Here is a 23,699-nt window from a genome sequence, read left to right on the forward strand (position 1 = left end):
CGCATACGCACTTTTTGGCCAACCAAGCAAGCTTGCAAAGGAAATCTGCACTACAATGAAGTCTCACTGCCCCCCGGTCAAAAGGGCCATCTGAAAAAAGTGTAAAATCCAGAAAGGCAGGACAGACCATGGAGAACTGGGAGCCTTGTTATGCTGAGGGGCGTGATGCAAATTGCCAACAGCCACTCTGGAGAAGTGTATGGTGTTTCCTGAAACATGTAAAAAACAAAGCAACAGAGCCTAGGGCACTTCCACTTATGGTCCTATAGCTTAGGGAAATTAAAATCAAAAAGACACAGCCACCCCAATGTTTGGGACGGCTCTCTTTACAAGAACCTCGTTTACGGTACAAGTTCAATATCGCAGAAAGCGAAAAATGGATAAAGAAGTTGTGGTACTTACATACAATGCAATATCACTCAGCAATGAAATCTATGTCATCAGGCCAGTAGCAGCATAATGAGTGGATTCAGGTACGATGATTCTAAGTGAAATAAGTCACAAAGAAAAAGAAACATCATAAGATATCACTAATACACGGAATGTAAACTTGGCTACACAGGAACTGAATTACAAAACAGAATAGGGTCTCAAATGTAGAAAACCAACTTATGCTTGCTTAAGGGGAAAGGTGAGTTGGGGTGCTGCATAAAACCAGAGATTGAAATTAGCACAGATACCTTTCCATAAGACAAATATGTAATACACAAGAGCTACTCCTTGCTCAACGAAGTGGACTCAACACCCCAAATTAAACGCCTAAGAATATACCTGACTAGTAAGAATCTTAAAACCTATGGATTTATATGTCTCCGAAAGAGAATCAAGCGTGTGTACAGCGGCATAAACGCAGCAGTGAAAGGATTGGTGAGGTTCGGTGAGCAAATACAGACCCTTTGAAGTCGTATTGCATGGTACCCATTCCATGGTTCTCAACTCTCCAGGTTTAAGGGATTCTTCCTTCAGCTAAAACATGCATGTGGAACCCAGAGGATGATCCACCGTGTGATCGGGAAACGTGTTCAAATGTGTCTCAGTTTTCGTCCCCTGGTACTCGGGTGCAACATTCCAGACGCTTTACTAACACTCTCCCCACTTGGAGAGTCAGTGCCTTTAACCTCCTGTTTGGCCCAGTTTGCAATTTCTGCGGAAAATGAACAGGAATAGGGAGAACCAATGAGAGACTAGCTGGAGGTGTCTGCCCGGGTAAATTTAACTCTCATTTCCCACCAAGAAGAGGAATTAACCAAAGGCTCAGCGAGCCATGCCGGAACCACACTAGGGCCTGAAGCAATCCTGCGGTGTTGCGGCCAGCTCACAAGAAAGCGAGTTGAAGAAAGGAGCTCAGGGGCCCTGTAATTCACACACCTGCAGAGTTGTAAATGACAGCTATCGTCCAAAAATATATTGAAGTAAGGCTGCCAAGAGGACTTGAAAGCGGGGCAGAATTGCAGGAAACCGATTTCAGGAGGTAGACTGGAATTACATGTAAAGCATAGGAAAAGAGGCAGAACGTCCACAATGATGCACTTGGCCAAAAAGGGCGTATGCGTTTTTTCCTGAATATATTCAGGAAAAAACGCTTACGCACTTTTTGGCCAACCAAGCAAGCTTGCAAAGGAAATCTGCACTACAATGAAGTCTCACTGCCCCCCGGTCAAAAGGGCCATCTGAAAAAAGTGTAAAATCCAGAAAGGCAGGACAGGCCATGGAGAACTGGGAGCCTTGTTATGCTGATGGGCGTGATGTAAATTGCCAACAGCCACTCTGGAGAAGTGTATGGTGTTTCCTGAAACATCTAAAAAACAAAGCAACAGAGCCTAGGGCACTTCCACTTATGGTCCTATAGCTTAGGGAAATTAAAATAAAGACACAGCCACCCCAAAGTTTGGGACAGCTCTGTTTACAAGAACCTCGTTTACGGTACAAGTTCAATATCGCAGAAAGCAAAAAATGGATAAAGAAGTTGTGGTACTTACGTACAATGCAATATCAGGCAGCAATGAAATCTATGTCATCAGGCCAGTAGCAGCATAATAAGTGGATTCAGGTACGATGATTCTAAGTGAAATAAGTCACACAGAAAAAGAAACATCATAAGATATCACTAATACACGGAATGTAAACTTGGCTACACAGGAACTGAATTACAAAACAGAATAGGGTCTCAAATGTAGAAAACCAACTTATGCTTGCTTAAGGGGAAAGGTGAGTTGGGGTGCTGCATAAAACCAGAGATTGAAATTAGCACAGATACCTTTCCATAAGCCAAATATGTAATAGACAAGAGCTACTGCTTGCTCAACGAAGTGGACTCAACACCCCATATTAAACGCCTAAGAATATACCTGACTAGTAAGAATCTTAAAACCTATGGATTTATATGTCTCCGAAAGAGAATCAAGCGTGTGTACAGCGGCATAAACGCAGCAGTGAAAGGATTGGTGAGGTTCGGTGAGCAAATACAGACCCTTTGAAGTCGTATTGCATGGTACCCATTCCATGGTTCTCAACTCTCCAGGTTTAAGGGATTCTTCCTTCAGCTAAAACATGCATGTGGAACCCAGAGGATGATCCACCGTGTGATCGGGAAACGTGTTCAAATGTGTCTCAGTTTTCGTCCCCTGGTACTCGGGTGCAACATTCCAGACGCTTTACTAACACTCTCCCCACTTGGAGAGTCAGTGCCTTTAACCTCCTGTTTGGCCCAGTTTGCAATTTCTGCGGAAAATGAACAGGAATAGGGAGAACCAATGAGAGACTAGCTGGAGGTGTCTGCCCGGGTAAATTTAACTCTCATTTCCCACCAAGAAGAGGAATTAACCAAAGGCTCAGCGAGCCATGCCGGAACCACACTAGGGCCTGAAGCAATCCTGCGGTGTTGCGGCCAGCTCACAAGAAAGCGAGTTGAAGAAAGGAGCTCAGGGGCCCTGTAATTCACACACCTGCAGAGTTGTAAATGACAGCTATCGTCCAAAAATATATTGAAGTAAGGCTGCCAAGAGGACTTGAAAGCGGGGCAGAATTGCAGGAAACCGATTTCAGGAGGTAGACTGGAATTACATGTAAAGCATAGGAAAAGAGGCAGAACGTCCACAATGATGCACTTGGCCAAAAAGGGCGTATGCGTTTTTTCCTGAATATATTCAGGAAAAAACGCATATGCCCTTTTTGGCCAACCAAGCAAGCTTGCAAAGGAAATCTGCACTACAATGAAGTCTCACTGCCCCCCGGTCAAAAGGGCCATCTGAAAAAAGTGTAAAATCCAGAAAGGCAGGACAGGCCATGGAGAACTGGGAGCCTTGTTATGCTGATGGGCGTGATGTAAATTGCCAACAGCCACTCTGGAGAAGTGTATGGTGTTTCCTGAAACATCTAAAAAACAAAGCAACAGAGCCTAGGGCACTTCCACTTATGGTCCTATAGCTTAGGGAAATTAAAATAAAGACACAGCCACCCCAAAGTTTGGGACAGCTCTGTTTACAAGAACCTCGTTTACGGTACAAGTTCAATATCGCAGAAAGCAAAAAATGGATAAAGAAGTTGTGGTACTTACGTACAATGCAATATCAGGCAGCAATGAAATCTATGTCATCAGGCCAGTAGCAGCATAATAAGTGGATTCAGGTACGATGATTCTAAGTGAAATAAGTCACACAGAAAAAGAAACATCATAAGATATCACTAATACACGGAATGTAAACTTGGCTACACAGGAACTGAATTACAAAACAGAATAGGGTCTCAAATGTAGAAAACCAACTTATGCTTGCTTAAGGGGAAAGGTGAGTTGGGGTGCTGCATAAAACCAGAGATTGAAATTAGCACAGATACCTTTCCATAAGCCAAATATGTAATAGACAAGAGCTACTGCTTGCTCAACGAAGTGGACTCAACACCCCATATTAAACGCCTAAGAATATACCTGACTAGTAAGAATCTTAAAACCTATGGATTTATATGTCTCCGAAAGAGAATCAAGCGTGTGTACAGCGGCATAAACGCAGCAGTGAAAGGATTGGTGAGGTTCGGTGAGCAAATACAGACCCTTTGAAGTCGTATTGCATGGTACCCATTCCATGGTTCTCAACTCTCCAGGTTTAAGGGATTCTTCCTTCAGCTAAAACATGCATGTGGAACCCAGAGGATGATCCACCGTGTGATCGGGAAACGTGTTCAAATGTGTCTCAGTTTTCGTCCCCTGGTACTCGGGTGCAACATTCCAGACGCTTTACTAACACTCTCCCCACTTGGAGAGTCAGTGCCTTTAACCTCCTGTTTGGCCCAGTTTGCAATTTCTGCGGAAAATGAACAGGAATAGGGAGAACCAATGAGAGACTAGCTGGAGGTGTCTGCCCGGGTAAATTTAACTCTCATTTCCCACCAAGAAGAGGAATTAACCAAAGGCTCAGCGAGCCATGCCGGAACCACACTAGGGCCTGAAGCAATCCTGCGGTGTTGCGGCCAGCTCACAAGAAAGCGAGTTGAAGAAAGGAGCTCAGGGGCCCTGTAATTCACACACCTGCAGAGTTGTAAATGACAGCTATCGTCCAAAAATATATTGAAGTAAGGCTGCCAAGAGGACTTGAAAGCGGGGCAGAATTGCAGGAAACCGATTTCAGGAGGTAGACTGGAATTACATGTAAAGCATAGGAAAAGAGGCAGAACGTCCACAATGATGCACTTGGCCAAAAAGGGCGTATGCGTTTTTTCCTGAATATATTCAGGAAAAAACGCATATGCCCTTTTTGGCCAACCAAGCAAGCTTGCAAAGGAAATCTGCACTACAATGAAGTCTCACTGCCCCCCGGTCAAAAGGGCCATCTGAAAAAAGTGTAAAATCCAGAAAGGCAGGACAGGCCATGGAGAACTGGGAGCCTTGTTATGCTGATGGGCGTGATGTAAATTGCCAACAGCCACTCTGGAGAAGTGTATGGTGTTTCCTGAAACATCTAAAAAACAAAGCAACAGAGCCTAGGGCACTTCCACTTATGGTCCTATAGCTTAGGGAAATTAAAATAAAGACACAGCCACCCCAAAGTTTGGGACAGCTCTGTTTACAAGAACCTCGTTTACGGTACAAGTTCAATATCGCAGAAAGCAAAAAATGGATAAAGAAGTTGTGGTACTTACGTACAATGCAATATCAGGCAGCAATGAAATCTATGTCATCAGGCCAGTAGCAGCATAATAAGTGGATTCAGGTACGATGATTCTAAGTGAAATAAGTCACACAGAAAAAGAAACATCATAAGATATCACTAATACACGGAATGTAAACTTGGCTACACAGGAACTGAATTACAAAACAGAATAGGGTCTCAAATGTAGAAAACCAACTTATGCTTGCTTAAGGGGAAAGGTGAGTTGGGGTGCTGCATAAAACCAGAGATTGAAATTAGCACAGATACCTTTCCATAAGCCAAATATGTAATAGACAAGAGCTACTGCTTGCTCAACGAAGTGGACTCAACACCCCATATTAAACGCCTAAGAATATACCTGACTAGTAAGAATCTTAAAACCTATGGATTTATATGTCTCCGAAAGAGAATCAAGCGTGTGTACAGCGGTATAAACGCAACACTGATACGATTGGTGAGGTTCGGTGAGCACATGCAGACCCTTTGAAGTCATATTGCATGGTACCCATTCCATGGGTCTCAACTCTCCAGGTTTAAGGGATTCTTCCTTCAGCTAAAACATGCATGTGGAACCCAGAGGATGATCCACCGTGTGATCGGGAAACGTGTTCAAATGTGTCTCAGTTTTCGTCCCCTGGTACTCGGGTGCAACATTCCAGACGCTTTACTAACACTCTCCCCACTTGGTGAGTCAGTGCCTTTAACCTCCTGTTTGGCCCAGTTTGCAATTTCTGCGGAAAATGAACAGGAATAGGGAGAACCAATGAGAGACTAGCTGGAGGTGTCTGGACGGGTAAATTTAACTCTCATTTCCCACCAAGAAGAGGAATTAACCAAAGGCTCAGCGAGCCATGCCGGAACCACACTAGGGCCTGAAGCAATCCTGCGGTGTTGCGGCCAGCTCACAAGAAAGCGAGTTGAAGAAAGGAGCTCAGGGGCCCTGTAATTCACACACCTGCAGAGTTCTAAATGACAGCTATCGTCCAAAAATATATTGAAGTAAGGTTGCCAAGAGGACTTGAAAGCGGGGCAGAATTGCAGGAAACCGATTTCAGGAGGTAGACTGGAATTGCATGTAAAGCATAGGAAAAGAGGCAGAACGTCCACAATGATGCACTTGGCCAAAAAGGGCGTATGCGTTTTTTCCTGAGTATATTCAGGAAAAAACGCATACGCCCTTTTTGGCCAACCAAGCAAGCTTGCAAAGGAAATCTGCACTACAATGAAGTCTCACTGCCCCCCGGTCAAAAGGGCCATCTGAAAAAAGTGTAAAATCCAGAAAGGCAGGACAGGCCATGGAGAACTGGGAGCCTTGTTATGCTGATGGGCGTGATGTAAATTGCCAACAGCCACTCTGGAGAAGTGTATGGTGTTTCCTGAAACATCTAAAAAACAAAGCAACAGAGCCTAGGGCACTTCCACTTATGGTCCTATAGCTTAGGGAAATTAAAATCAAAAAGACACAGCCACCCCAAAGTTTGGGACGGCTCTGTTTACAAGAACCTCGTTTACGGTACAAGTTCAATATCGCAGAAAGCGAAAAATGGAGGAAGAATTTGTGGTACTAACGTACAATGCAATATCACTCAGCAATGAAATCTATGTCATCAGGCCCATAGCAGAATAATGAGTGGATTCAGGTACGATGATTCTAAGTGAAATATGTCACACAGAAAAAGAAACATCATAAGATATCACTAATACACGGAATGTAAACTTGGCTACACAGGAACTGAATTACAAAACAGAATAGGGTCTCAAATGTAGAAAACCAACTTATGCTTGCTTAAGGGGAAAGGTGAGTTGGGGTGCTGCATAAAACCAGAGATTGAAATTAGCACAGATACCTATCCATAAGCCAAATATGTAATAGACAAGAGCTACTGCTTGCTCAACGAAGTGGACTCAACACCCCATATTAAACGCCTAAGAATATACCTGACTAGTAAGAATCTTAAAACCTATGGATTTATATGTCTCCGAAAGAGAATCAAGCGTGTGTACAGCGGCATAAACGCAGCAGTGATAGGATTGGTGAGGTTCGGTGAGCAAATGCAGACCCTTTGAAGTCATATTGCATGGTACCCATTCCATGGGTCTCAACTCTCCAGGTTTAAGGGATTCTTCCTTCAGCTAAAACATGCATGTGGAACCCAGAGTATGATCCACCGTGTGATCGGGAAACGTGTTCAAATATGTCTCAGTTTTCGTCCCCTGGTACTCGGGTGCAACATTCCAGACGCTTTACTAACACTCTCCCCACTTGGAGAGTCAGTGCCTTTAACCTCCTGTTTGGCCCAGTTTGCAATTTCTGCGGAAAATGAACAGGAATAGGGAGAACCAATGAGAGACTAGCTGGAGGTGTCTGCCCGGGTAAATTTAACTCTCATTTCCCACCAAGAAGAGGAATTAACCAAAGGCTCAGCGAGCCATGCCGGAACCACACGAGGGCCTGAAGCAATCCTGCGGTGTTGCGGCCAGCTCACAAGAAAGCGAGTTGAAGAAAGGAGCTCAGGGGCCCTGTAATTCACACACCTGCAGAGTTCTAAATGACAGCTATCGTCCAAAAATATATTGAAGTAAGGCTGCCAAGAGGACTTGAAAGCGGGGCAGAATTGCAGGAAACCGATTTCAGGAGGTAGACTGGAATTGCATGTAAAGCATAGGAAAAGAGGCAGAACGTCCACAATGATGCACTTGGCCAAAAAGGGCGTATGCGTTTTTTCCTGAATATATTCAGGAAAAAACGCATACGCCCTTTTTGGCCAACCAAGCAAGCTTGCAAATGAAATCTGCACTACAATGAAGTCTCACTACCCCCCGGTCAAAAGGGCCATCTGAAAAAAGTGTAAAATCCAGAAAGGCAGGACAGGCCATGGAGAACTGGGAGCCTTCTTATGCTGATGGGCGGGATGTAAATTGCCAACAGCCACTCTGGAGAAGTGTATGGTGTTTCCTGAAACATCTAAAAAACAAAGCAACACAGCCTAGGGCACTTGCACTTATGGTCCTATAGCTTAGGGAAATTAAAATTAAAAAGACACAGCCACCCCAAAGTTTGGGACGGCTCTGTTTACAAGAACCTCGTTTCCGGTACAAGTTCAATATCGCAGAAAGCGAAAAATGGATAAAGAAGTTGTGGTACTTACGTACAATGCAATATCACTCAGCAATGAAATCTCTTTTATCAGGCTCATAGCAGCATAATGAGTGGATTCAGGTACAATGATTCTAAGTGAAATACGTCACACAAAAAAAGAAACATCATAAGATATCACTAATACACGTAATGTAAACTTGGCTACACAGGAACTGAATTACAAAACAGAATAGGGTCTCAAATGTAGAAAACCAACTTATGCTTGCTTAAGGGGAAAGGTGAGTTGGGGTGCTGCATAAAACCAGAGATTGAAATTAGCACAGATACCTTTCCATAAGCCAAATATGTAATAGACAAGAGCTACTGCTTGCTCAACGAAGTGGACTCAACACCCCATATTAAACGCCTAAGAATATACCTGACTAGTAAGAATCTTAAAACCTATGGATTTATATGTCTCCGAAAGAGAATCAAGCATGTGTACAGCGGCATAAACGCAGCAGTGATAGGATTGGTGAGGTTCGGTGAGCAAATGCAGACCCTTTGAAGTCATATTGCATGGTACCCATTCCATGGTTCTCAACTCTCCAGGTTTAAGGGATTCTTCCTTCAGCTAAAACATGCATGTGGAACCCAGAGTATGATCCACCGTGTGATCGTGAAACGTGTTCAAATGTGTCTCACATTTCGTCCCCTGGTACTCGGGTGCAACATTCCAGACGCTTTACTAACACTCTCCCCACTTGGAGAGTCAGTGCCTTTAACCTCCTGTTTGGCCCAGTTTGCAATTTCTGCGGAAAATGAACAGGAATAGGGAGAACCAATGAGAGACTAGCTGGAGGTGTCTGGACGGGTAAATTTAACTCTCATTTCCCACCAAGAAGAGGAATTAACCAAAGGCTCAGCGAGCCATGCCGGAACCACACTAGGGCCTGAAGCAATCCTGCGGTGTTGCGGCCAGCTCACAAGAAAGCGAGTTGAAGAAAGGAGCTCAGGGGCCCTGTAATTCACACACCTGCAGAGTTGTAAATGACAGCTATCGTCCAAAAATATATTGAAGTAAGGCTGCCAAGAGGACTTGAAAGCGGGGCAGAATTGCAGGAAACCGATTTCAGGAGGTAGACTGGAATTGCATGTAAAGCATAGGAAAAGAGGCAGAACGTCCACAATGATGCACTTGGCCAAAAAGGGCGTATGCGTTTTTTCCTGAATATATTCAGGAAAAAACGCATACGCCCTTTTTGGCCAACCAAGCAAGCTTGCAAAGGAAATCTGCACTACAATGAAGTCTCACTGCCCCCCGGTCAAAAGGGCCATCTGAAAAAAGTGTAAAATCCAGAAAGGCAGGACAGGCCATGGAGAACTGGGAGCCTTGTTATGCTGATGGGCGGGATGTAAATTGCCAACAGCCACTCTGGAGAAGTGTATGGTGTTTCCTGAAACATCTAAAAAACAAAGCAACAGAGCCTAGGGCACTTCCACTTATGGTCCTATAGATTAGGGAAATTAAAATCAAAAAGACACAACCACCCCAAAGTTTGGGACGGCTCTGTTTACAAGAACCTCGTTTATGGTACAAGTTCAATATCGCAGAAAGCGAAAAATGGATAAAGAAGTTGTGGTACTTACGTACAATGCAATATCACTCAGCAATGAAATCTGTGTCATCAGGCCAGTAGCAGCATAATGAGTGGATTCAGGTACGATGATTCTAAGTGAAATAAGTCACACAGAAAAAGAAACATCATAAGATATCACTAATACACGGAATGTAAACTTGCCTACACAGGAACTGAATTACAAAACAGAATAGGGTCTCAAATGTAGAAAACCAACTTATGCTTGCTTAAGGGGAAAGGTGAGTTGGGGTGCTGCATAAAACCAGAGATTGAAATTAGCACAGATACCTTTCCATAAGCCAAATATGTAATAGACAAGAGCTACTGCTTGCTCAACGAAGTGGACTCAACACCCCATATTAAACGCCTAAGAATATACTTGACTAGTAAGAATCTTAAAACCTATGGATTTATATGTCTCCGAAAGAGAATCAAGCGTGTGTACAGCGGTATAAACGCAACAGTGATACGATTGGTGAGGTTCGGTGAGCACATGCAGACCCTTTGAAGTCATATTGCATGGTACCATTCCATGGGTCTCAACTCTCCAGGTTTAAGGGATTCTTCCTTCAGCTAAAACATGCATGTGGAACCCAGAGTATGATCCACCGTGTGATCGTGAAACGTGTTCAAATGTGTCTCACATTTCGTCCCCTGGTACTCGGGTGCAACATTCCAGACGCTTTACTAACACTCTCCCCACTTGGAGAGTCAGTGCCTTTAACCTCCTGTTTGGCCCAGTTTGCAATTTCTGCGGAAAATGAACAGGAATAGGGAGAACCAATGAGAGACTAGCTGGAGGTGTCTGGACGGGTAAATTTAACTCTCATTTCCCACCAAGAAGAGGAATTAACCAAAGGCTCAGCGAGCCATGCCGGAACCACACTAGGGCCTGAAGCAATCCTGCGGTGTTGCGGCCAGCTCACAAGAAAGCGAGTTGAAGAAAGGAGCTCAGGGGCCCTGTAATTCACACACCTGCAGAGTTGTAAATGACAGCTATCGTCCAAAAATATATTGAAGTAAGGCTGCCAAGAGGACTTGAAAGCGGGGCAGAATTGCAGGAAACCGATTTCAGGAGGTAGACTGGAATTGCATGTAAAGCATAGGAAAAGAGGCAGAACGTCCACAATGATGCACTTGGCCAAAAAGGGCGTATGCGTTTTTTCCTGAATATATTCAGGAAAAAACGCATACGCCCTTTTTGGCCAACCAAGCAAGCTTGCAAAGGAAATCTGCACTACAATGAAGTCTCACTGCCCCCCGGTCAAAAGGGCCATCTGAAAAAAGTGTAAAATCCAGAAAGGCAGGACAGGCCATGGAGAACTGGGAGCCTTGTTATGCTGATGGGCGGGATGTAAATTGCCAACAGCCACTCTGGAGAAGTGTATGGTGTTTCCTGAAACATCTAAAAAACAAAGCAACAGAGCCTAGGGCACTTCCACTTATGGTCCTATAGATTAGGGAAATTAAAATCAAAAAGACACAACCACCCCAAAGTTTGGGACGGCTCTGTTTACAAGAACCTCGTTTATGGTACAAGTTCAATATCGCAGAAAGCGAAAAATGGATAAAGAAGTTGTGGTACTTACGTACAATGCAATATCACTCAGCAATGAAATCTGTGTCATCAGGCCAGTAGCAGCATAATGAGTGGATTCAGGTACGATGATTCTAAGTGAAATAAGTCACACAGAAAAAGAAACATCATAAGATATCACTAATACACGGAATGTAAACTTGCCTACACAGGAACTGAATTACAAAACAGAATAGGGTCTCAAATGTAGAAAACCAACTTATGCTTGCTTAAGGGGAAAGGTGAGTTGGGGTGCTGCATAAAACCAGAGATTGAAATTAGCACAGATACCTTTCCATAAGCCAAATATGTAATAGACAAGAGCTACTGCTTGCTCAACGAAGTGGACTCAACACCCCATATTAAACGCCTAAGAATATACTTGACTAGTAAGAATCTTAAAACCTATGGATTTATATGTCTCCGAAAGAGAATCAAGCGTGTGTACAGCGGTATAAACGCAACAGTGATACGATTGGTGAGGTTCGGTGAGCACATGCAGACCCTTTGAAGTCATATTGCATGGTACCATTCCATGGGTCTCAACTCTCCAGGTTTAAGGGATTCTTCCTTCAGCTAAAACATGCATGTGGAACCCAGAGGATGATCCACCGTGTGATCGGGAAACGTGTTCAAATGTGTCTCAGTTTTCGTCCCCTGGTACTCGGGTGCAACATTCCAGACGCTTTACTAACACTCTCCCCACTTGGTGAGTCAGTGCCTTTAACCTCCTGTTTGGCCCAGTTTGCAATTTCTGCGGAAAATGAACAGGAATAGGGAGAACCAATGAGAGACTAGCTGGAGGTGTCTGCCCGGGTAAATTTAACTCTCATTTCCCACCAAGAAGAGGAATTAACCAAAGGCTCAGCGAGCCATGCCGGAACCACACTAGGGCCTGAAGCAATCCTGCGGTGTTGCGGCCAGCTCACAAGAAAGCGAGTTGAAGAAAGGAGCTCAGGGGCCCTGTAATTCACACACCTGCAGAGTTCTAAATGACAGCTATCGTCCAAAAATATATTGAAGTAAGGTTGCCAAGAGGACTTGAAAGCGGGGCAGAATTGCAGGAAACCGATTTCAGGAGGTAGACTGGAATTGCATGTAAAGCATAGGAAAAGAGGCAGAACGTCCACAATGATGCACTTGGCCAAAAAGGGCGTATGCGTTTTTTCCTGAATATATTCAGGAAAAAACGCATACGCCCTTTTTGGCCAACCAAGCAAGCTTGCAAAGGAAATCTGCACTACAATGAAGTCTCACTGCCCCCCGGTCAAAAGGGCCATCTGAAAAAAGTGTAAAATCCAGAAAGGCAGGACAGGCCATGGAGAACTGGGAGCCTTGTTATGCTGATGGGCGGGATGTAAATTGCCAACAGCCACTCTGGAGAAGTGTATGGTGTTTCCTGAAACATCTAAAAAACAAAGCAACACAGCCTAGGGCACTTGCACTTATGGTCCTATAGCTTAGGGAAATTAAAATTAAAAAGACACAGCCACCCCAAAGTTTGGGACGGCTCTGTTTACAAGAACCTCGTTTCCGGTACAAGTTCAATATCGCAGAAAGCGAAAAATGGATAAAGAAGTTGTGGTACTAACGTACAATGCAATATCACTCAGCAATGAAATCTCTTTCATCAGGCTCATAGCAGCATAATGAGTGGATTCAGGTACGATGATTCTAAGTGAAATACGTCACACAAAAAAAGAAACATCATAAGATATCACTAATACACGGAATGTAAACTTGGCTACACAGGAACTGAATTACAAAACAGAATAGGGTCTCAAATGTAGAAAACCAACTTATGCTTGCTTAAGGGGAAAGGTGAGTTGGGGTGCTGCATAAAACCAGAGATTGAAATTAGCACAGATACCTTTCCATAAGCCAAATATGTAATAGACAAGAGCTACTGCTTGCTCAACGAAGTGGACTCAACACCCCATATTAAACGCCTAAGAATATACCTGACTAGTAAGAATCTTAAAACCTATGGATTTATATGTCTCCGAAAGAGAATCAAGCATGTGTACAGCGGCATAAACGCAGCAGTGATAGGATTGGTGAGGTTCGGTGAGCAAATGCAGACCCTTTGAAGTCATATTGCATGGTACCCATTCCATAGTTCTCAACTCTCCAGGTTTAAGGGATTCTTCCTTCAGCTAAAACATGCATGTGGAACCCAGAGTATGATCCACCGTGTGATCGTGAAACGTGTTCAAATGTGTCTCACTTTTCGTCCCCTGGTACTCGGGTGCAACATTCCAGACGCTTTACTAACACTCTCCCCACTTGGAGAGTCAGTGCCTTTAACCTCCTGTTTGGCCCAGTTTGCAATTTCTGCGGAAAATGAACAGGAATAGGGAGAACCAATGAGAGACTAGCTGGAGGTGTCTGGACGGGTAAATTTAACTCTCATTTCCCACCAAGAAGAGGAATTAACCAAAGGCTCAGCGAGCCATGCCGGAACCACACTAGGGCCTGAAGCAATCCTGCGGTGTTGCGGCCAGCTCACAAGAAAGCGAGTTGAAGAAAGGAGCTCAGGGGCCCTGTAATTCACACACCTGCAGAGTTCTAAATGACAGCTATCGTCCAAAAATATATTGAAGTAAGGGTGCCAAGAGGACTTGAAAGCGGGGCAGAATTGCAGGAAACCGATTTCCGGAGGTAGACTGGAATTGCATGTAAAGCATAGGAAAAGAGGCAGAACGTCCACAATGATGCACTTGGCCAAAAAGGGCGCATGTGTTTTTTCCTGAATATATTCAGGAAAAAACGCATACGCCCTTTTTGGCCAACCAAGCAAGCTTGCAAAGGAAATCTGCACTACAATGAAGTCTCACTGCCCCCCGGTCAAAAGGGCCATCTGAAAAAAGTGTAAAATCCAGAAAGGCAGGACAGGCCATGGAGAACTGGGAGCCTTGTTATGCTGATGGGCGGGATGTAAATTGCCAACAGCCACTCTGGAGAAGTGTATGGTGTTTCCTGAAACATCTAAAAAACAAAGCAACAGAGCCTAGGGCACTTCCACTTATGGTCCTATAGATTAGGGAAATTAAAATCAAAAAGACACAACCACCCCAAAGTTTGGGACGGCTCTGTTTACAAGAACCTCGTTTATGGTACAAGTTCAATATCGCAGAAAGCGAAAAATGGATAAAGAAGTTGTGGTACTTACGTACAATGCAATATCACTCAGCAATGAAATCTATGTCATCAGGCCAGTAGCAGCATAATGAGTGGATTCAGGTACGATGATTCTAAGTGAAATAAGTCACACAGAAAAAGAAACATCATAAGATATCACTAATACACGGAATGTAAACTTGGCTACACAGGAACTGAATTACAAAACAGAATAGGGTCTCAAATGTAGAAAACCAACTTATGCTTGCTTAAGGGGAAAGGTGAGTTGGGGTGCTGCATAAAACCAGAGATTGAAATTAGCACAGATACCTATCCATAAGCCAAATATGTAATAGACAAGAGCTACTGCTTGCTCAACGAAGTGGACTCAACACCCCATATTAAAGGCCTAAGAATATACCTGACTTGTAAGAATCTTAAAACCTATGGATTTATATGTCTCCGAAAGAGAATCAAGCGTGTGTACAGCGGCATAAATGCAGCAGTGATAGGATTGGTGAGGTTCGGTGAGCAAATGAAGACCCTTTGAAGTCATATTGCATGGTACCCATTCCATGGGTCTCAACTCTCCAGGTTTAAGGGATTCTTCCTTCAGCTAAAACATGCATGTGGAACCCAGAGTATGATCCACCGTGTGATCGGGAAACGTGTTCAAATATGTCTCAGTTTTCGTCCCCTGGTACTCGGGTGCAACATTCCAGACGCTTTACTAACACTCTCCCCACTTGGAGAGTCAGTGCCTTTAACCTCCTGTTTGGCCCAGTTTGCAATTTCTGCGGAAAATGAACAGGAATAGGGAGAACCAATGAGAGACTAGCTGGAGGTGTCTGCCCGGGTAAATTTAACTCTCATTTCCCACCAAGAAGAGGAATTAACCAAAGGCTCAGCGAGCCATGCCGGAACCACACGAGGGCCTGAAGCAATCCTGCGGTGTTGCGGCCAGCTCACAAGAAAGCGAGTTGAAGAAAGGAGCTCAGGGGCCCTGTAATTCACACACCTGCAGAGTTCTAAATGACAGCTATCGTCCAAAAATATATTGAAGTAAGGCTGCCAAGAGGACTTGAAAGCGGGGCAGAATTGCAGGAAACCGATTTCAGGAGGTAGACTGGAATTGCATGTAAAGCATAGGAAAAGAGGCAGAACGTCCACAGTGATGCACTTGGCCAAAAAGGGCATATGCGTTTTTTCCTGAATATATTCAGGAAAAAACGCATACGCCCTTTTTGGCCAACCAAGCAAGCTTGCAAAGGAAATCTGCACTACAATGAAGTCGCACTACCCCCCGGTCAAAAGGGCCATCTGAAAAAAGTGTAAAATCCAGAAAGGCAGGACAGGCCATGGATAACTGGGAGCCTTCTTATGCTGATGGGCGGGATGTAAATTGCCAACAGCCACTCTGGAGAAGTGTATGGTGTTTCCTGAAACATCTAAAAAACAAAGCAACACAGCCTAGGGCACTTGCACTTATGGTCCTATAGCTTAGGGAAATTAAAATTAAAAAGACACAGCCACCCCAAAGTTTGGGACGGCTCTGTTTACAAGAACCTCGTTTCCGGTACAAGTTCAATATCGCAGAAAGCGAAAAATGGATAAAGAAGTTGTGGTACTTACGTACAATGCAATATCACTCAGCAATGAAATCTCTTTCATCAGGCTCATAGCAGCATAATGAGTGGATTCAGGTACGATGATTCTAAGTGAAATACGTCACACAAAAAAAGAAACATCATAAGATATCACTAATACACGGAATGTAAACTTGGCTACACAGGAACTGAATTACAAAACAGAATAGGGTCTCAAATGTAGAAAACCAACTTATGCTTGCTTAAGGGGAAAGGTGAGTTGGGGTGCTGCATAAAACCAGAGATTGAAATTAGCACAGATACCTTTCCATAAGCCAAATATGTAATAGACAAGAGCTACTGCTTGCTCAACGAAGTGGACTCAACACCCCATATTAAACGCCTAAGAATATACCTGACTAGTAAGAATCTTAAAACCTATGGATTTATATGTCTCCGAAAGAGAATCAAGCATGTGTACAGCGGCATAAACGCAGCAGTGATAGGATTGGTGAGGTTCGGTGAGCAAATGCAGACCCTTTGAAGTCATATTGCATGGTACCCATTCCATGGTTCTCAACTCTCCAGGTTTAAGGGATTCTTCCTTCAGCTAAAACATGCATGTGGAACCCAGAGTATGATCCACCGTGTGATCGTGAAACGTGTTCAAATGTGTCTCACTTTTCGTCCCCTGGTACTCGGGTGCAACATTCCAGACGCTTTACTAACACTCTCCCCACTTGGAGAGTCAGTGCCTTTAACCTCCTGTTTGGCCCAGTTTGCAATTTCTGCGGAAAATGAACAGGAATAGGGAGAACCAATGAGAGACTAGCTGGAGGTGTCTGCACGGGTAAATTTAACTCTCATTTCCCACCAAGAAGAGGAATTAACCAAAGGCTCAGCGAGCCATGCCGGAACCACACTAGGGCCTGAAGCAATCCTGCGGTGTTGCGGCCAGCTCACAAGAAAGCGAGTTGAAGAAAGGAGCTCAGGGGCCCTGTAATTCACACACCTGCAGAGTTCTAAATGACAGCTATCGTCCAAAAATATATTGAAGTAAGGGTGCCAAGAGGACTTGAAAGCGGGGCAGAATTGCAGGAAACCGATTTCCGGAGGTAGACTGGAATTGCATGTAAAGCATAGGAAAAGAGGCAGAACGTCCACAATGATGCACTTGGCCAAAAAGGGCGCATGCGTTTTTTCCTGAATATATTCAGGAAAAAACGCATACGCCCTTTTTGGCCAACCAAGCAAGCTTGCAAAGGAAATCTGCACTACAATGAAGTCTCACTGCCCCCCGGTCAAAAGGGCCATCTGAAAAAAGTGTAAAATCCAGAAAGGCAGGACAGGCCATGGAGAACTGGGAGCCTTGTTATGCTGATGGGCGGGATGTAAATTGCCAACAGCCACTCTGGAGAAGTGTATGGTGTTTCCTGAAACATCTAAAAAACAAAGCAACAGAGCCTAGGGCACTTCCACTTATGGTCCTATAGATTAGGGAAATTAAAATCAAAAAGACACAACCACCCCAAAGTTTGGGACGGCTCTGTTTACAAGAACCTCGTTTATGGTACAAGTTCAATATCGCAGAAAGCGAAAAATGGATAAAGAAGTTGTGGTACTTACGTACAATGCAATATCACTCAGCAATGAAATCTATGTCATCAGGCCAGTAGCAGCATAATGAGTGGATTCAGGTACGATGATTCTAAGTGAAATAAGTCACACAGAAAAAGAAACATCATAAGATATCACTAATACACGGAATGTAAACTTGGCTACACAGGAACTGAATTACAAAACAGAATAGGGTCTCAAATGTAGAAAACCAACTTATGCTTGCTTAAGGGGAAAGGTGAGTTGGGGTGCTGCATAAAACCAGAGATTGAAATTAGCACAGATACCTATCCATAAGCCAAATATGTAATAGACAAGAGCTACTGCTTGCTCAACGAAGTGGACTCAACACCCCATATTAAAGGCCTAAGAATATACCTGACTTGTAAGAATCTTAAAACCTATGGATTTATATGTCTCCGAAAGAGAATCTAGCGTGTGTACAGCGGCATAAACGCAGCAGTGATAGGATTGGTGAGGTTCGGTGAGCAAATGAAGACCCTTTGAAGTCATATTGCATGGTACCCATTCCATGGGTCTCAACTCTCCAGGTTTAAGGGATTCTTCCTTCAGCTAAAACATGCATGTGGAACCCAGAGTATGATCCACCGTGTGATCGGGAAACGTGTTCAAATGTGTCTCACTTTTCGTCCCCTGGTACTCGGGTGCAACATTCCAGACGCTTTACTAACACTCTCCCCACTTGGAGAGTCAGTGCCTTTAACCTCCTGTTTGGCCCAGTTTGCAATTTCTGCGGAAAATGAACAGGAATAGGGAGAACCAATGAGAGACTAGCTGGAGGTGTCTGCCCGGGTAAATTTAACTCTCATTTCCCACCAAGAAGAGGAATTAACCAAAGGCTCAGCGAGCCATGCCGGAACCACACGAGGGCCTGAAGCAATCCTGCGGTGTTGCGGCCAGCTCACAAGAAAGCGAGTTGAAGAAAGGAGCTCAGGGGCCCTGTAATTCACACACCTGCAGAGTTCTAAATGACAGCTATCGTCCAAAAATATATTGAAGTAAGGCTGCCAAGAGGACTTGAAAGCGGGACAGAATTGCAGGAAACCGATTTCAGGAGGTAGACTGGAATTGCATGTAAAGCATAGGAAAAGAGGCAGAACGTCCACAGTGATGCACTTGGCCAAAAAGGGCATATGCGTTTTTTCCTGAATATATTCAGGAAAAAACGCATACGCCCTTTTTGGCCAACCAAGCAAGCTTGCAAAGGAAATCTGCACTACAATGAAGTCTCACTACCCCCCGGTCAAAAGGGCCATCTGAAAAAAGTGTAAAATCCAGAAAGGCAGGACAGGCCATGGAGAACTGGGAGCCTTCTTATGCTGATGGGCGGGATGTAAATTGCCAACAGCCACTCTGGAGAAGTGTATGGTGTTTCCTGAAACATCTAAAAAACAAAGCAACACAGCCTAGGGCACTTGCACTTATGGTCCTATAGCTTAGGGAAATTAAAATTAAAAAGACACAGCCACCCCAAAGTTTGGGACGGCTCTGTTTACAAGAACCTCGTTTCCGGTACAAGTTCAATATCGCAGAAAGCGAAAAATGGATAAAGAAGTTGTGGTACTTACGTACAATGCAATATCACTCAGCAATGAAATCTCTTTCATCAGGCTCATAGCAGCATAATGAGTGGATTCAGGTACAATGATTCTAAGTGAAATACGTCACACAAAAAAAGAAACATCATAAGATATCACTAATACACGGAATGTAAACTTGGCTACACAGGAACTGAATTACAAAACAGAATAGGGTCTCAAATGTAGAAAACCAACTTATGCTTGCTTAAGGGGAAAGGTGAGTTGGGGTGCTGCATAAAACCAGAGATTGAAATTAGCACAGATACCTTTCCATAAGCCAAATATGTAATAGACATGAGCTACTGCTTGCTCAACGAAGTGGACTCAACACCCCATATTAAACGCCTAAGAATATACCTGACTAGTAAGAATCTTAAAACCTATGGATTTATATGTCTCCGAAAGAGAATCAAGCATGTGTACAGCGGCATAAACGCAGCAGTGATAGGATTGGTGAGGTTCGGTGAGCAAATGCAGACCCTTTGAAGTCATATTGCATGGTACCCATTCCATGGTTCTCAACTCTCCAGGTTTAAGGGATTCTTCCTTCAGCTAAAACATGCATGTGGAACCCAGAGTATGATCCACCGTGTGATCGTGAAACGTGTTCAAATGTGTCTCACTTTTCGTCCCCTGGTACTCGGGTGCAACATTCCAGACGCTTTACTAACACTCTCCCCACTTGGAGAGTCAGTGCCTTTAACCTCCTGTTTGGCCCAGTTTGCAATTTCTGCGGAAAATGAACAGGAATAGGGAGAACCAATGAGAGACTAGCTGGAGGTGTCTGCACGGGTAAATTTAACTCTCATTTCCCACCAAGAAGAGGAATTAACCAAAGGCTCAGCGAGCCATGCCGGAACCACACTAGGGCCTGAAGCAATCCTGCGGTGTTGCGGCCAGCTCACAAGAAAGCGAGTTGAAGAAAGGAGCTCAGGGGCCCTGTAATTCACACACCTGCAGAGTTCTAAATGACAGCTATCGTCCAAAAATATATTGAAGTAAGGGTGCCAAGAGGACTTGAAAGCGGGGCAGAATTGCAGGAAACCGATTTCAGGAGGTAGACTGGAATTGCATGTAAAGCATAGGAAAAGAGGCAGAACGTCCACAATGATGCACTTGGCCAAAAAGGGCGTATGCGTTTTTTCCTGAATATATTCAGGAAAAAACGCATACGCCCTTTTTGGCCAACCAAGCAAGCTTGCAAAGGAAATCTGCACTACAATGAAGTCTCACTGCCCCCCGGTCAAAAGGGCCATCTGAAAAAAGTGTAAAATCCAGAAAGGCAGGACAGGCCATGGAGAACTGGGAGCCTTGTTATGCTGATGGGCGGGATGTAAATTGCCAACAGCCACTCTGGAGAAGTGTATGGTGTTTCCTGAAACATCTAAAAAACAAAGCAACAGAGCCTAGGGCACTTCCACTTATGGTCCTATAGATTAGGGAAATTAAAATCAAAAAGACACAACCACCCCAAAGTTTGGGACGGCTCTGTTTACAAGAACATCGTTTATGGTACAAGTTCAATATCGCAGAAAGCGAAAAATGGATAAAGAAGTTGTGGTACTTACGTACAATGCAATATCACTCAGCAATGAAATCTATGTCATCAGGCCAGTAGCAGCATAATGAGTGGATTCAGGTACGATGATTCTAAGTGAAATAAGTCACACAGAAAAAGAAACATCATAAGATATCACTAATACACGGAATGTAAACTTGCCTACACAGGAACTGAATTACAAAACAGAATAGGGTCTCAAATGTAGAAAACCAACTTATGCTTGCTTAAGGGGAAAGGTGAGTTGGGGTGCTGCATAAAACCAGAGATTGAAATTAACACAGATACCTTTCCATAAGCCAAATATGTAATAGACAAGAGCTACTGCTTGCTCAACGAAGTGGACTCAACACCCCATATTAAACGCCTAAGAATATACTTGACTAGTAAGAATCTTAAAACCTATGGATTTATATGTCTCCGAAAGAGAATCAAGCGTGTGTACAGCGCTATAAACGCAACAGTGATACGATTGGTGAGGTTCGGTGAGCACATGCAGACCCTTTGAAGTCATATTGCATGGTACCATTCCATGGGTCTCAACTCTCCAGGTTTAAGGGATTCTTCCTTCAGCTAAAACATGCATGTGGAACCCAGAGGATGATCCACCGTGTGATCGGGAAACGTGTTCAAATGTGTCTCAGTTTTCGTCCCCTGGTACTCGGGTGCAACATTCCAGACGCTTTACTAACACTCTCCCCACTTGGTGAGTCAGTGCCTTTAACCTCCTGTTTGGCCCAGTTTGCAATTTCTGCGGAAAATGAACAGGAATAGGGAGAACCAATGAGAGACTAGCTGGAGGTGTCTGGACGGGTAAATTTAACTCTCATTTCCCACCAAGAAGAGGAATTAACCAAAGGCTCAGCGAGCCATGCCGGAACCACACTAGGGCCTGAAGCAATCCTGCGGTGTTGCGGCCAGCTCACAAGAAAGCGAGTTGAAGAAAGGAGCTCAGGGGCCCTGTAATTCACACACCTGCAGAGTTCTAAATGACAGCTATCGTCCAAAAATATATTGAAGTAAGGTTGCCAAGAGGACTTGAAAGCGGGGCAGAATTGCAGGAAACCGATTTCAGGAGGTAGACTGGAATTGCATGTAAAGCATAGGAAAAGAGGCAGAACGTCCACAATGATGCACTTGGCCAAAAAGTGCGTATGCGTTTTTTCCTGAATATATTCAGGAAAAAACGCATACGCCCTTTTTGGCCAACCAAGCAAGCTTGCAAAGGAAATCTGCACTACAATGAAGTCTCACTGCCCCCCGGTCAAAAGGGCCATCTGAAAAAAGTGTAAAATCCAGAAAGGCAGGACAGGCCATGGAGAACTGGGAGCCTTGTTATGCTGATGGGCGTGATGTAAATTGCCAACAGCCACTCTGGAGAAGTGTATGGTGTTTCCTGAAACATCTAAAAAACAAAGCAACAGAGCCTAGGGCACTTCCACTTATGGTCCTATAGCTTAGGGAAATTAAAATCAAAAAGACACAGCCACCCCAAAGTTTGGGACAGCTCTGTTTACAAGAACCTCGTTTACGGTACAAGTTCAATATCGCAGAAAGCGAAAAATGGATAAAGAAGTTGTGGTACTTACGTACAATGCAATATCACTCAGCAATGAAATCTATGTCATCAGGCCAGTAGCAGCATAATGAGTGGATTCAGGTACGATGATTCTAAGTGAAATAAGTCACACAGAAAAAGAAACATCATAAGATATCACTAATACACGGAATGTAAACTTGCCTACACAGGAACTGAATTACAAAACAGAATAGGGTCTCAAATGTAGAAAACCAACTTATGCTTGCTTAAGGGGAAAGGTGAGTTGGGGTGCTGCATAAAACCAGAGATTGAAATTAGCACAGATACCTATCCATAAGCCAAATATGTAATAGACAAGAGCTACTGCTTGCTCAACGAAGTGGACTCAACACCCCATATTAAAGGCCTAAGAATATACCTGACTTGTAAGAATCTTAAAACCTATGGATTTATATGTCTCCGAAAGAGAATCAAGCGTGTGTACAGCGGCATAAACGCAGCAGTGATAAGATTGGTGAGGTTCGGTGAGCAAATGAAGACCCTTTGAAGTCATATTGCATGGTACCCATTACATGGGTCTCAACTCTCCAGGTTTAAGGGATTCTTCCTTCAGCTAAAACATGCATGTGGAACCCAGAGTATGATCCAACGTGTGATCGGGAAACGTGTTCAAATATGTCTCAGTTTTCGTCCCCTGGTACTCGGGTGCAACATTCCAGACGCTTTACTAACACTCTCCCCACTTGGAGAGTCAGTGCCTTTAACCTCCTGTTTGGCCCAGTTTGCAATTTCTGCGGAAAATGAACAGGAATAGGGAGAACCAATGAGAGACTAGCTGGAGGTGTCTGCCCGGGTAAATTTAACTCTCATTTCCCACCAAGAAGAGGAATTAACCAAAGGCTCAGCGAGCCATGCCGGAACCACACTAGGGCCTGAAGCAATCCTGCGGTGTTGCGGCCAGCTCACAAGAAAGCGAGTTGAAGAAAGGAGCTCAGGGGCCCTGTAATTCACACACCTGCAGAGTTCTAAATGACAGCTATCGTCCAAAAATATATTGAAGTAAGGCTGCCAAGAGGACTTGAAAGCGGGGCAGAATTGCAGGAAACCGATTTCAGGAGGTAGACTGGAATTGCATGTAAAGCATAGGAAAAGAGGCAGAACGTCCACAATGATGCACTTGGCCAAAAAGGGCATATGCGTTTTTTCCTGAATATATTCAGGAAAAAACGCATACGCCC

General features: G+C 44.0%; 1 long non-coding RNA gene across 4 annotated transcripts in view; it reads right to left on the reverse strand.

Moving 5' to 3' along the window:
* LOC137217934 (uncharacterized) overlaps window positions 1-23,699 on the reverse strand; it is a 905,482-nt gene that overhangs the window by 548,063 nt on the left and 333,720 nt on the right. The gene's annotated exons all lie outside the window — the stretch shown is intronic.

This window comes from Pseudorca crassidens (genome assembly GCF_039906515.1).
Source record: "Pseudorca crassidens isolate mPseCra1 chromosome 1 unlocalized genomic scaffold, mPseCra1.hap1 SUPER_1_unloc_2, whole genome shotgun sequence".
NCBI lineage: Eukaryota > Metazoa > Chordata > Mammalia > Artiodactyla > Delphinidae > Pseudorca > Pseudorca crassidens.